Source organism: Mobula hypostoma, chromosome 5, assembly GCF_963921235.1.
Source record: "Mobula hypostoma chromosome 5, sMobHyp1.1, whole genome shotgun sequence".
Taxonomy (NCBI): domain Eukaryota; kingdom Metazoa; phylum Chordata; class Chondrichthyes; order Myliobatiformes; family Myliobatidae; genus Mobula; species Mobula hypostoma.
In genome coordinates this window covers 26,857,158-26,871,209 of record NC_086101.1, presented here as the reverse complement: position 1 = coordinate 26,871,209, position 14,052 = coordinate 26,857,158, and the positions used below count along the sequence as shown (strand labels likewise).

Below are 14,052 nucleotides of genomic sequence, written 5' to 3'. Positions count from 1 at the left end.
ACTCATTTCAGGAGGCACACATATCACTCAACCAATAGTCACAAAGTTGATTCTCTGTTTTTTCACATTGAACTTTACTGAGCTCTAATTGCAAGTCCCACATTGCAAGAGTGACCACATTTAAGGTATTCTATCATCTGGGAACTTATCGGAATATATTGGAATTTGTAGATGCTATTTTTTTAATATCTGTAGATTTATTGACTGAACCCACTGCGAAACTAAGTGCATGGAATATTATTAATGCAGGTGTTACAGAATATCATGTGCACCACCCATTCTTGCTTTGAATGGCAACTGTTTCTGACAGCAATTCATCTGGGCAAAAAAGAAAAATCAATCATGAAACCTTGAGAACCAGACCCAAGCAGGAATGGCATGTTCACTGCCTAAAGAAATTCAACATGACAGTTGGGTTGTGACTGATGTTGGGGCACTTTCAGATATTTTCGCCAGTACTGTGTAATTTATTATGTAAATATTTTCTTTTCTTTTTCAATATTTTTATTAATTACTTGCGTAGACGAATACAAAATACATTATGGTATTATGGAAACAGAAACATGATTGAATTTCCCCATAACTATGTATTGTAAATCAACCTTAATATTGAAAAAGTATATTTTATTCTAATCTAAAGCAAAAACAAAACCCAATAACAAAATAAACCCCATAAAAAAAGAGAGAAAGAAAACAAATTAAAGCTGTTTGGTTAAAAGAAAAGAGAAGAAAAATCTTCGACATATAGTCGTACATTCAAACATATAATAGCCATCATCATTGCTGACCAAATCAAAAATTGTGAAAGTAGTTTCAAAAAGGTCCCCATGATGTGAAGAAATCTTGTCTGGGTATTGAAATAGAACACCTAATCTTCTCTAGATTTAAACATGACATAACATCAATCAACCAATGTGCATGAGTAGGCGGAGCGGCATCTTTCCATTTAAGCAACAAAATTCTTCTGGCTAAAAGAGAAATAAGATCCAAAATATGTAAATCATTCGGCATAAGAGTAAAATCATTTCCTCCAACAATGCCAAACAAAGCAGTCAGAGGATTGGGTTTAAAGTTTACTTTAAAAAGCTCTGAGAAAGTTTGAAGTACTTCTTTCCAAAATTTATCAAGCCACGGGCAGGACCAAAACATAGGAATTAGAGAGGCAAACACGAGGAATTCTGCAGATGCTGGAAATTCAACGCTGCGTTCACCAGCAACTTTGATGTGTGTTGTTTGAATTAGAGAGGCCTCTTCGACATTACACCTATTACAGTATGGAGAAAAATCTGAGTAAAAATGAGAGAGCTTATCTTTAGTCATATAGGCTCTATGAATGACTTTAAATTGTAAAAGAGAGTGACGTGCACATAACGGAGAGGTGTGAACAAGTTTAAAAATTTCATTCCAAGTCTCTTCATCAATTGAAATCTGTAGGTCATGTTCCCAGAGGTTTTTAATTTTGTCCAATGGAATGTTTATCCATTATGAAAAGGTTTCAAAGTAAAAATTGTATCTATTAAATTCTTATCTGGACATTTAGGAAATGTATAAAGTTGAGAATGCAAGAAGTCTCGAATTTGTAAATGTCTAAAAAAAAGAGCTTTACGAAGATTATATTTAAGAGATAGTTGATCAAATGAGGAAAGACTCTCCAACAAACAGATCCTGAAAACATTTAATACCTAGTCTATTCAACGCTTTAAAAACTACATCAGTCACAGAAGGTTTAAAAAATAATTAGAAAAAATGGGACTAGAGAGTGAAAAACCAAATAACCCAAAGAATTTTCTAAATTGTAACCAAATCCACAAAGAATGTTTAAGTACAAAATTATCAGTTAAGTTACTCAAGGATAAAGGAATTGAACAACCAAAAAGAGAAATAATAGAAAATTGTTCATTTTCGCCAGTCCTGTGTAATTTATTATGTAAATATTTTAATTGCAGGTATTTCCAGTGAAGACTCTATAATTATTATTGCATTGATCTCAGGGCTGGTATTTTCTTTGGTATGTCTTGGTGGATCATTGCTTCTGTGGTGTTTGGAGAAGAAATCAAAGTGAGGTATGTGTCAAATGTTGAAAAGGTTGGGAGATTTCAGTATCCATTACCAAAGTTAGTTACTGCCTGTTATACCTCTGGCGCTCAAGGCAGCAATGAATAGGTGACAGAAAAAGAAGGCATTTTATCAGGTTGTTATCAAATTGTTATTATGAGATTTGCAGTTTATAGAGGAACTATGAGAGCTATTGAGAAAACCATTATGAGTGCAAAAGGGGGGCATTAAATGGCCTTTGAGCAACAGATCAAAGAAATTCCCAAAACCTTTCATAGATGTTTTAAAAGCAAGAGAGTAGACAGGAAACGAGTAGGTCCCCTTGGGTGACAGTGGATTTGAACTGTTTTCATATTGTATCTCCACAGCGTCTTTGAGCTTGGTGATTTGCAGAGTTCTATTTCTTGCTGCTACCTTTGTTGCACTTGCCTCATGGATTGGGATTAAAGGTAAGTCCACAAATCGTAAACCCTATCACTTCATTATGTCTAGGATGTTTAGAAATAATATCTGCCTGTACGTTGTGAAAGTTGTTTGGCCACTAGCATTTGTGTGTGTGTGCCCCACAACCCAAAGCCATTTATATATAAACTTTATGACACTATTGATCAGGAAGAGATCAGTCCGTGTGCTGACAATACTCTTTCTATTTTAAGTATGAGAACTTGGTAAGAGTGGCAATATAATATAAATGAGGCAGCACCATTCACATCCAATAGTTTCTGTTAATGAGGATGTAATTCAAATTGTGTCTGTTTATGTGTTTGATGCAAATTAAGTTTAAAGATTGGAAATAATATATAAATGGGAATGATAAATTTATGGACGAGCAGCCTGTGTGAACTAATAGAATTGAAGTAGAAATCGGTCCTCGATCTCACTGGCTTATGAGTTATTCAAGTGGAGTTTTGTGTTGAAGGCACAAGGGAGGAGAAATCTAAAGTGTCTGCTTCAGAGTTTGGTCACAGCTCAAAAAGAGCCACAAAGTCACTGATTGACATAGGTACTGCTACCTCATAGTTCCAGAGACCCAGGTTCAGTCCTGACCTCTTGGTGTTTCCTGAGTTCTGATTGTACAATCTCCCTGGGACTGCATAGATTTCCACCAGGACCTCTGGTTTCCTCCCATAAGCCCATGGTGGAAGGCCAGGTGTGAGGAGAAATCTAAACATGCACAGCAATGGATCTTGCTTCAACAGGGAATGAGTGAGGCCTCTGTTGGGCAAGATCGACCATAGATGTTGCAGTCTAGCTGTCTAGAGATGCAAGCCTGGGCAGTGTGATATGGAGAGCAAGCTGCTGCCAATGTAGCAACTCTCTCTTCATGCATCTGATGAACCCAAAGAATGGCAGAGGCTGATACAGTTTGGTATCAACAGTATTGTAGGAGTTGCCAGTCAGCTTTGGACTCAATGTGGGACCACCTTAGGAACTCCTGCTCCGGATTTTTTCCCTCAGGGTTCATTCCTGATTCCATCCCCATGAGTGGCAGCAGTGGTTTGAGATCAGAATTTTCCTTCTCCTAAATGAGCGGCCAACTATGGCTGATGAGCCCCATCTGCCCGAATACCTCAACAGTAATTGTGGCCACAGGTAAACAGCCTCAAAGTGTGATGGAAAAGAAATCAACCCTATTTGAAGCAAGGGAGATAAAAGTCTGTCAGAAGAAAGGAAATGAAATCAAACTGCGGATTCAACAAGCTTCTATGGTTACGAGTGACAGGTGATCTTCTTTTGCAAGATCATAAATCAGGAGACTGAGAAACAGTAACAGAGCAGGTGCATCCTGTTTGTACAACCCTTCACCGGATATTCTCAGAATCATGGGTGCTAGTAGAAGTCTCAGCAAACATACTGAAAGGTTGAGCAAGTACAGAAGAAGACATTGGAGATAAATAAAGATTATATATATATATATATATATATACACACACACTAAATAGGCACTATATTATGCAAGTGTTTAAGTAGTGAGAGTCATAAAAGTATTAATGTATAACAGGTGAATGCTCCTTTGATCAATGTATTATTTGCCATTAGAAAGTCAATAGAATGATTATGTCTTTGAGTACACACAAAACATCCTGATTGCAATAAAGATCTAATGATCCCTATCTAATTCAGAAATCCCAATGGTTTGGCTATTAGATCACCAGGTGAAGGTTACTGATTTTCCCATCCACCCACTAGGGCTCGAGTGTCAAGGCTCCCTTTCCATTCAGAGGGGTTCCAATTCCTGTGCTGTCACCCATTCATGGGCTCCGGCTCCCATGCTCCCCATCCATTGACCTGAGCCCATTTCGACGCCCCCTTTCACACTCTAGATCACCTGGTTCTGTTTTTACATACATGCTTTAAACGGACCGAGTTTACTAGAAAAAATATTATAATATCATGTGACTCATGACTGCACTGCCATATCCAGCTCAAAGCACATCATCAAGATTGTTGACGATATAACAGTGGTTGGCCTCGTCAGCAACAATGATGAGTTCGCAGTAGAGAGGGGTAGAAAGGCTTTTCAAATGGTGTGAGAACAACACCTGAGTTTTAATATGGACAAGACGAAGAGATGATTGTGGACTTCAGGAAGGCGCAGGTTGACCGCTTTCCATTGGATATCAATGGCTCTGCCGTGGAGAGTGTGATGAGCACAGAGTTTGTTGGCATGCATGTTGACTGATCCAATCTGGGCACAAAACACCACCACATTAAGTGGGAGGGTGAACAATCTTGGTCCATGTAGGTATCAATGACATGGGTAGGATGAGTGACAAGGTTCTACACAGGGAGTTCAGGGAGTTAGGTGTTAAGTTAAAGGACAGAACTCTAGGGTTGTGATCTCAGGATTGCTACCCGTGTCACGTGCTCGTGAGGCCAGATCTGGAAGATTATACAGTTTAATACGTGGCTAAGGGGTTAGTGTAGGAGGGAGGGTATAAGATTTTTGGATCATTGGGCTCTCTTCCAGGGTCAGTTTGCACCTGAACTGGAGAGGGACTATTTTCCTAGTGGGAAGGTTTGGTAATGCTGCATGGTTGGGTTTAAACTAGCATTGCAGGGAGATGGGAACCAGAGTGGCAGAACAGTTAGTGGAGAGGTTGTGGAGGCAGATGTTGGTAGGACCTCAAACAAAGTTAGGAATCACAAGGTTGAGAAGGGTATGTCTAGTGTCCTGAGCTACATATATTTCAACGCAAGAGGTATTGTAGGAAAGGTAGATAATGGTGCTGAAGATGAGGTAGCTGGTTTACAGACAAAGGCAATGTGTAGTGAGGGGAGGCTGCTGACCAGGCAAAATTACAGTGAACCAGTTGAGTTGTAACAAAATAGGTGGACAGAATCGAGAAGGTTGAATACAGGACTGAAGGTGTTGTATTTGAATGCATACAGTATACAGAATAAGGTAGATGAACTTGCTGCACCGTTACAGATTGGCAGGTATGATGTTGAAAGCATCACTGAATCATGGCTTCAAGATTATAGCTGGGAGCAAGGATACACATTGTTTTGAAAGGACAAGCAGGAAGGCAGAGGGGGTGGCGTTGATCTGTCGGTTTAAAAAAAAATGAAATCAAATCATTAGACAGAGGTGACAGAGGATCAGAAGGTGTTGAATCATTGTGGATAGAGCTAAGGAACTGCAAGGGTAAAAAGTCCCCGATGGGAGTTGTATCTTCTTCTTCATGTGCCTTGTGCGTTACACGCTTGGGCGATCATTGCTGTCCACATCGAACGATCCCATGCGGTGTGAATGATACCTCGCACACTCAGATCTGTTAGTTCTTTCACAGTGTACATATATTTTCTTCTTTGCCTTCCTCTTCCGCGTTTTTCCAGGCATATGGCCTTGTAATGTAAGGCATTCTATTTCTCCCTTTTTGATGACATGGCCCAGGAATTTAAGTTTCCTCTCATTTAGTGTTCTCATTAAAGATTTTTTTGTATGGACATATTGGAGTACTGTCTCATTAGTTACCCTATCTCTACATGATATTTTCCGCATTTTTCTAAGAAACCACATTTCTGTTGCTTCTAAATTTCTTTGGAGTTCTGGTGTTATAGTCCATGTTTCGGAAGCATACAGCAAGATTGACCAGATGTAACATTTTAGTAGCCTAAGCCTTGTTATCATAGAAATGTATCTGTTGGTAAAAATGGGTTTCATTTTTTGGAAGCTGGTTTTGGCAATGGCAATTCTTCCTTTTATTTCTAATTTACATCTAGCGTCTTGTGATATAAAGCTATCAAGGTAATTAAAGTTGGTCTTTTGTTCAATCTCTTGGTTACTGAGGTACAGTTGGGAGTATCCTGATGTTTTGATATTACCATACATTTGTTGCTTTTCCAGTTGATGGTTAGATCAAAATCTGCACTTGTTTGTACTACTTTGTCTAGGAAGATTTGTAGGTCTTCTGCAGCACTTGCTATTAGGGTGGTATCATCTGCATATCGTATATTGTTGATGTTAACACCTCCAATTTTTATCCCATCTAGGTCTTCTGTTTCTCTGAGAATCATTTCACTATAGATATTAAGTAATTCAGGTGAGGCGACACATCCCTGTCTAACTCCTCTTTGAATTTTAGTCCAACTGCTTATATTAGCATCAAGTTTTACTGCCGCTGTTTGGTTCCAATATAAATTTTGAAGCAGTTGTTGGTCTCTTCCGTCAGTGTTTAGTTTAGCGAGAATTTGAAATAATTTTTCATGTTGCACTTCGTCCAATGCTTTAGTGAAATCAATAAAACATAAAAAGACATCATTTTGATATTCAATTGCCCTTTCTGAAAGCATTTGTAGTATGAAAATTACGTTTGTAGTCCCTCTATCCTCAATAAACCCATATTGTAGTTGAGAAATTTCTGGTCTTAACTTGTTTTTAATTGGACTGAGAACAACTCTCAACAAAATCTTTCGTATGTGACTCATAAGACTGATTGTTCTGTAACTTTTGCAGTCAATATGCAGGTAGATTGTGAAAATCAGGTTGCTGCTGGAATCCAAGAGGGCGAATTTCTAGAATGCCTTTCAGAGCAGCTCGTGTGTCACGTGACCGGCAACAATGAATATAGAATTGAGTCAGGTTTTATAAACAAGTGAGCATTTATTAAACTCTGCTCAATATTAGTAAAAAGATAAACAAACGAAACCCTTAACTGGAAGTAAACTGCTATGTGGCCATTTAACAAACTGCCAAACTCAGTACTAGTTCTTAAAGCGGTAAATGTGAACACAGTATTAAAGTGGTAAATTAGAACACAGTTCTTAGAATGGTAAATTTGAAAGTCCAAGAGATTTATGCAGTCAATGAGGAGAGACTTTCCTGAAGTAAAGAATTCCTCGAAGACGTGTGGTTACTGCTGATCCCAGCCGGAACCTGCCTTGTCCGTAGGACGGAAATAAAACGGCTTAAAAGGAGCTGACCTTTTTTCTCTGTAGACTAGATACTGCACAACCTTTTCTGCTGCTTTTAGCAGAGGTTATCTCATGCAGATCACTCTTTCTTGTACAAATTAAATAATGGTCGATCCACACCAAAACTGCCAAACGATTCCTTCAGGTTCCCGTCTTCACTCTCCAATACTACTGAAAAGAGACATCAACAAATCTGGCAGCTATTGGTGAGATGGCCGGCCCAACACCTCTATACCTTACAATAGAAAGTAAAACTCCGTTTTAAAACCATACTGTGTCATGAGACTAATACACAGCGTAGCGGAGTATCTGACTGACGATCTAACTGAAAACTAACTGCGTCACCAGGGGTCTACCCTTATATACCTGGTGAGAACAGGTTATCACATGACCTCACATCGGAAGGAAAATTACATCATGTGACCTCCACAAGACCATTACATCATCCTCACAGGACAGTCACAAAATATCCATGAAGTATGTAACACGTGGCACTCTTGCTCTCTCTCTTGTGGTCTCTCTCGCGGCCTCTCTCACTTTCTCTCTCTCGCGGTCTCACGCGCTCTCTGTCTCTTGCACTCTCTCTGTCTGTTTCTCTCTCTCTCAAAAAAAAATTGATTTCCGGGACATTGTATATAATTTGCGGGCATCATTGAGCCACTATTCATATGCGGGAGACTCCCGCAACTTCTGGGAGAGGTGGGATGTCTGAGAATATGATGCAATTCACTCTGAAATCTGAGGAGAAGCTAAAGTCAAATGTATCAGTATTACAGTGGAGTAAAGGGAATTACAGAGGCATGTGAAAGGAGTTGGCCACAATTGATTGGTAAAGAACACTGGCAGGAATGATGGCAGAGCAGTAATGGCTGGAATTTTCTGGACACAGTTCAGAAGGCACAGGATATGTGCATAACAAAAAGAAAGAAGTATTCTGAAGGAATGATGACACAACCATGGCGAACAAGAAAAGTCAAAGCCAAAGAGAGGAAATATAATAGAGCAAAATTTAGAGGGAAGTTAGAGGACTGGGAAGCTTCTGAAAACCAACAGAAGGGAACAAAACATGTCATTAAGAAGGACTTTTAAGATGGAATATGAAAGTAAGCTGGCCAATAACATTAAAGAAGATACCTACAGTTTCTTCAGATACATGAAGCGTAAAAGAGAGGCAAGAGTGGATAACAGACGACTGGAAAATGATGCTGGTGAGGTAAAATGGGGGAAAAGGAAATGATGGACGAACTGGATATGTATTTTGCATCAGCCTTCATTGTGGAAGACACCATGAATATGGTGGAATTTCGAGGTGTCAGGGGTTATGAAGTGTGTGAAGTTACCATAAGTAGAGAGAAGGTTATTGGGAAACTGAAAGATCTGAGGGTAGATAAGCTGTGAACATTCTAGGTTTCTAAAAGAGGTGGTTTAAGATATTGTGGAGACATTAGCAATGATTGTTCAAGAATGACTAGATTCACAATGGTTCTAGAAGACTGGAAAATTGCAAGTGTCACTCCACTGTTCAAGAAAGGAGAGAGGCAGAAGAAAGGAAATTATAGGCCAGTTAGTCTGAGCTCGGTGGTTGGGAAAATGTTGGAGTTGATATTTAAGGATACTCAGGGTCCTTGGAGTCATATGATAAAATAAGCCAGAGTTTCCTCAAGGGAAAATCTTTCCTGACAAATCTGTTGGAATTCTATGAAGAAGTGACAAGCAGGATAGACAAAGGAAATCAGGATTTTCAGAAGGCCTCTGACAAGGCACCACACATGAGGCTGATTAACAAGCTACAAGCCCATAGTATTACAGAAAAGATTCTAGCATGGATGGAGCAGTGGGTAATAGGCAGGAGGCAAAGAGTGGGAATAAAGAGAGCCTTTTCTGGCTGGCTGGCTGTGACTAGTGGTGTTCCACAGGGGTCTGTGTTGGGACTGTTTTTTACATTATATATCACTGATTTGGATTTTGGAATTAATAACTTTGTTGCAAAATTTGCTGATGATATGAAGATATGTGATGGAGCAGATTGTTCTGAGGAAGTAGAGAGGCTACAGAAGGACTTGGACACACTAGGAAAATGGGCAAAGAAATGACAGGCGGAATAAGAGTCAGGAAGTGTATGGTCATGCTCTTTGGTAGAACAATTGATGACTGCTTACTGACATAGAACATAAGGAGAGAAAAGATGGAAAAGGAAGGTAAGCTAACCACTAGTATAAAAAGATATTAAAAGATTTTCTTCAGATATATAAAAAGTAAAAGAGGTGTGAGAGTAGATATCTGACCACTCGAAAATTATGCTGGAGACATAGTAATGGGAGACCAACTAAATAAGTATTTTGTGTCAGTCTTCTAGCAATATGCCAGAAATTCACGAATATTGGGAAGCAGAAGTGAGTGTAGCTGCTATTACTAAGGAGAAGATGCTTGGGAAGATGAAAAGCCTGAAGGAAGGCGAGTCACCTGGACCAGATAGACTATGTCCCAGTGTTCTGAAAAAGGTAGAAGCAATTTACAATAGAAGGCATTTGTAATGATCTTTCAAGAATGGTTCCAGAGGATTGGAAAATTGCAAATGTTCTTCCACTCTTTAAGGAGGGAGGGAGGGAGGCAGAAAAAAGGAAATATAAGCCAGTTTAGCCTGACTTCAGTTGTTGGGAAGATGTTGGAGTCCATTACTAAGGATGAAGATTTGGGGTAATTGGTGGCACGTGATAAAATAGGCCAAAGAAGGTCTTGCCTCTCAAGATCTTTGAGGCAACAACAAGCAGGTAGACATAGATTAGCCAGTGGATTTTCAGAAGGCCTTTGACAAGATCCTGCACGTGCAGCTACATGACATGATGTTTCAAAAAAGATACAAGGATGTATGGAAATTTGGCTGACTGGCAGGAGGCAAAGAGTGGGAATAAAGAGGGCCTTTTCTGGTCTGCTGCGGGTAACTAGTGGCATTTTGCAGGGGTCAGTATTAGGACTGCTTTTCACATTATATGTCAATGACTTGGATGACAGAATTGATGGCTTTCTGGCCAGGTTTGCGGACAATACAAAGATAGGTGGGATGGGGCAGATAGTATTGAGGAAGCAGGGAGTCTGCAGATGGACTTTAGCAGATTGTGTGAATGGGAAAAGAAGTGCAGATGGAATATAGTCGAGGGAAGTGTAGGTCATGCAATTTGGTAGAATGAATAAAAGAATAGGCTATGTTCTAAATGGGGAGAAAATTCACAATTCAGAGGTGCAAAGGTAGTTGTGCAGGACTCCCTAATGGTCAACTTGCAGGTTGAGTTGGTGGTAAGGAAGCAAATGTGATGTTGGAATTCATTTTGAATGCACTAGAATATAAAAGCAAGGATGTAATGCTAAGGCTTGTATGGCATCAGTCAGATTACACTCAGAGTATTGTGAGCAATTTTGTTCCTCCAATCTAAGAAAAGATATTCTGGCATTGGAGAGGGTCCAGAGGAGGTTTGTGAAAAATATTCCAGGAATGAAAGGGTTAACTTGTGAGGAGCATTTGATGGCTCTGAGCCTGTATTCACTGGAGTTTAGAAGCATGAAGGGAGTCTCATTGAAACTTGTCAAATATTGAGAGACCCACATAGAGTGGAAGTGGAGAGGATGTTTCCCATAATGGGTGAGTCCAGGACCAGGGGGTACATCTTCAGAATAGAGGAACGTCCATTTAGAACAGGATGGGGAGGAATTTCTTTAGCCAGATGGTGGTGAATCTGTGGAATTCATTGCCACGGGTGGCTGTGGAGGTCAAGTGATTGTGTATATTTACAGTGGGTTTTGATAGGTTCTTGATTAGTCAGGGCATCAAAGGTTATGGAAATAAGGCAGGAGATTGGGGTAGAGAAGGATAATAATTCATCCATGAAGGAATGGCGGAGCAGACTCAATTGGCCGAATAGCCTAATTCTGCTCCTATGTCTTCTGGTCTTATTGAGATTATGTTTGTAGTGCCTATTGTGAACAAGATTTACCTGCTGTGAAGCACGGGGCAAAATGTCAAAGAGAACAAAATCAGTCACCAATATTCCTAGAAGGCGCCTATAAAATGTGTAATCCTGTGCTTGTGACTTCTCTTGGTGCTGCTCATCAGTTTAATTTCCCAGAGGAATAACCAGCCAATATTGTTGAATCTCTTCTCTCCAGGTGCCAACTTCATCCCCACTGTTGCATTATGCATGGTGGGTGTTCATCTTCTGGCCATTGTTGCACCCGTTGTCATATAGAAGTCCAGCTGCTTGTTTACTGAGGAATTCCAAGAAAGGTATGAAGCAATTTGCTTATTTAATAAAATTTACAGATTTAAAGATAAAGCCATATATTCCAAACCAATTATCATTTCTATTTCATAGATTCTCATCCTTCCACTTGCCTGAATGATACGATTGTGATCCTCATTTTGGTCACTATTTTGATGGAGGAGATTCAGCAAAGCAGTAAGTTTACAACAGTGCTTGCTTACATGGTATTGTACATAAATTAATCCCATATATCTTTGCAATACAGAAGGCCATTCTGTCCATAAAGTCAATTCCAGCTCACAGCGGTGCTATTTCCAGTCTAATTCTCCTGCTGGAGTCACAAGGAGAGAGAGAGCATGGAACGAGACCTTCCGCCCATCAAGGACTTGTTGATCATCAAGCAGCACTGTTTCCCCCCAGCAGTCTTTGTGTCCACCTGCTCATCACCTCTCCCCTAATGGCTGCCATTATCCCCTTCCTTGCTTATTTTCCTGCACTGGTTGCATTTGTGTTAATGCTTATTTCCCTCCTCCATGTCTTCACATTTACCCTCCTGTCCCACTACCTGGCTACATCTGCCTCTTCATTTTCTGTCTGTTTCCGTCTATCATTCATCTGACTGCCAATGCCATCCCTCTCTTTCCCTCCCCCCACTTTGCTCAATCTGCCTTTCATGCTTCACCCCTCCTTGATGCATCAATCACCAAATGGCCCCTGTCTCACTTCTTCCCCCTCTCTCCTTTATACTCAGTATCTCTTTCATCCTGATGCACAGTTTCAAGCAGAAAAGTTGACAGTTCCTTTCCCCTAACAGACTGTTTGCTTCTCTGCAGACTTTTATATTCTTATAGATAATCAGCATCAAGTTTTGTTTGATAATGCTTCTAAGAAATTCTCTGGAATGGTTTACACAGTAAAAAGCTACATTAATGCAGGTTTTTATATTTTCCCATGTGAGATGTCCATTGTGAACTCAGTGTATTCGATGTTATAAATTTACTGAACAAAGTTGTCACACCAGCATTTATACATGGACTGTACCTACTGCGCTGATAGTCAGCGGTGTTACAGTTATCTCGTTGTTCCTTGCAACGTATCGCTGTAAGTATTAAATCTTATAATCATGTTCATTTTGTATGAGGAAGAAGAGGTCTCACCTCTGCTGGACTCCTTGAACAGAAAGCTGAGAAATGGTTGTTTCACCAGAACTTGATGATTTGTTTGAATTGTCTTCATTGTAATTTTAATTCTATCCAGTATGCATCTGTTTGTGAGGATGGTTGTAAATGTAGACCCATCTCATTACCTCCTCTGTTTTGAACATTTTGTGATTTCTGTCTCTCTTTGCCATCTGTTTTCTTGCCGCTGCTATATGAGCAAAATCGTTTGATCACGGCACATAACAAAAGCTCTTCTGTTTGTCGTAGTGCCTCAATTTGAAGGATGCCGTAATTTTTCGTGAAGTTGATGCTGCATCCGGATCTCCTCAGAGCCTTTAAACTGGCTGAGAAATATTGTCCATGAAAACAGTAAATATGTGTTTCATTCTTGTGGATGGGAACACCTTGTTACATTTCAGGACACAGTATTTCCAGATGACGTGACACGTTGACTCAGGATCGTCCCCTAAATGTAAATAAACATGGAAACAAAGAAATCTACAGCACATTACAGGCTCTTCGGCCCACAATGTTGTGCCAAACATGTAACCTGCTCCAGAAACTGCCGCAAATTTCCCTAGTACATACCCCTCTATTTTTTTAAGCTCCATGTACTTATCTAAGTGTCTCTTAAAATATGCCATTGTATCCCCTTCTGCCACCGCCGCCGCCAACAGTGCATTCCACACACCCACCACACTCTTTGTGAAACACTTACCCCTGACATCCCTTCGGTACCTATTTCCAAGCACCTTAAAACTATGTCCCCTCGTGTTGGCCATTTCAGCCCTGGGAAAAAGCCTCTGAGCATCCACACAATCAATGCCTCTCATCATCTTCTACACCTCTATCAGGTCAGCTCTCATGCTCCGTCGCTCCAAGGAGATAAGGCCAAGTTCACTCAGCCTATTCTCATAAGGTACCCCCTCCAATCCAGGCAACATCCTTGTAAATTTCCTGCACACTCTCTCTATAGTATCCACATCCTTCCTGTAGTGAGCTGACCAGGGCAGTGAGAGGCCAATCACTGAAAGAGGAGCCGCTGCACAATTTGTGTGGTTGCTTTTTTAATGCATTTGCTTTTCAGGGTGTGACAAGAGCAGCAGTTACACTGGTCACAAAGATTTTGCTTCCTGAATACTTTTGGGTGTATCTGATGGATT

At 40.1% G+C, this 14,052-nt stretch overlaps 1 long non-coding RNA gene across 1 annotated transcript; it reads left to right on the top strand.

Moving 5' to 3' along the window:
* Positions 1–1,624: 1,624 nt before the first annotated feature.
* On the top strand, positions 1,625–12,866 carry LOC134346706 (uncharacterized). Its single transcript, XR_010018001.1, has 4 exons — positions 1,625–2,063; positions 2,424–2,504; positions 11,635–11,752; positions 11,841–12,866. It is a non-coding gene; the product is annotated as an uncharacterized LOC134346706 (long non-coding RNA).
* Positions 12,867–14,052: the final 1,186 nt, after the last annotated feature.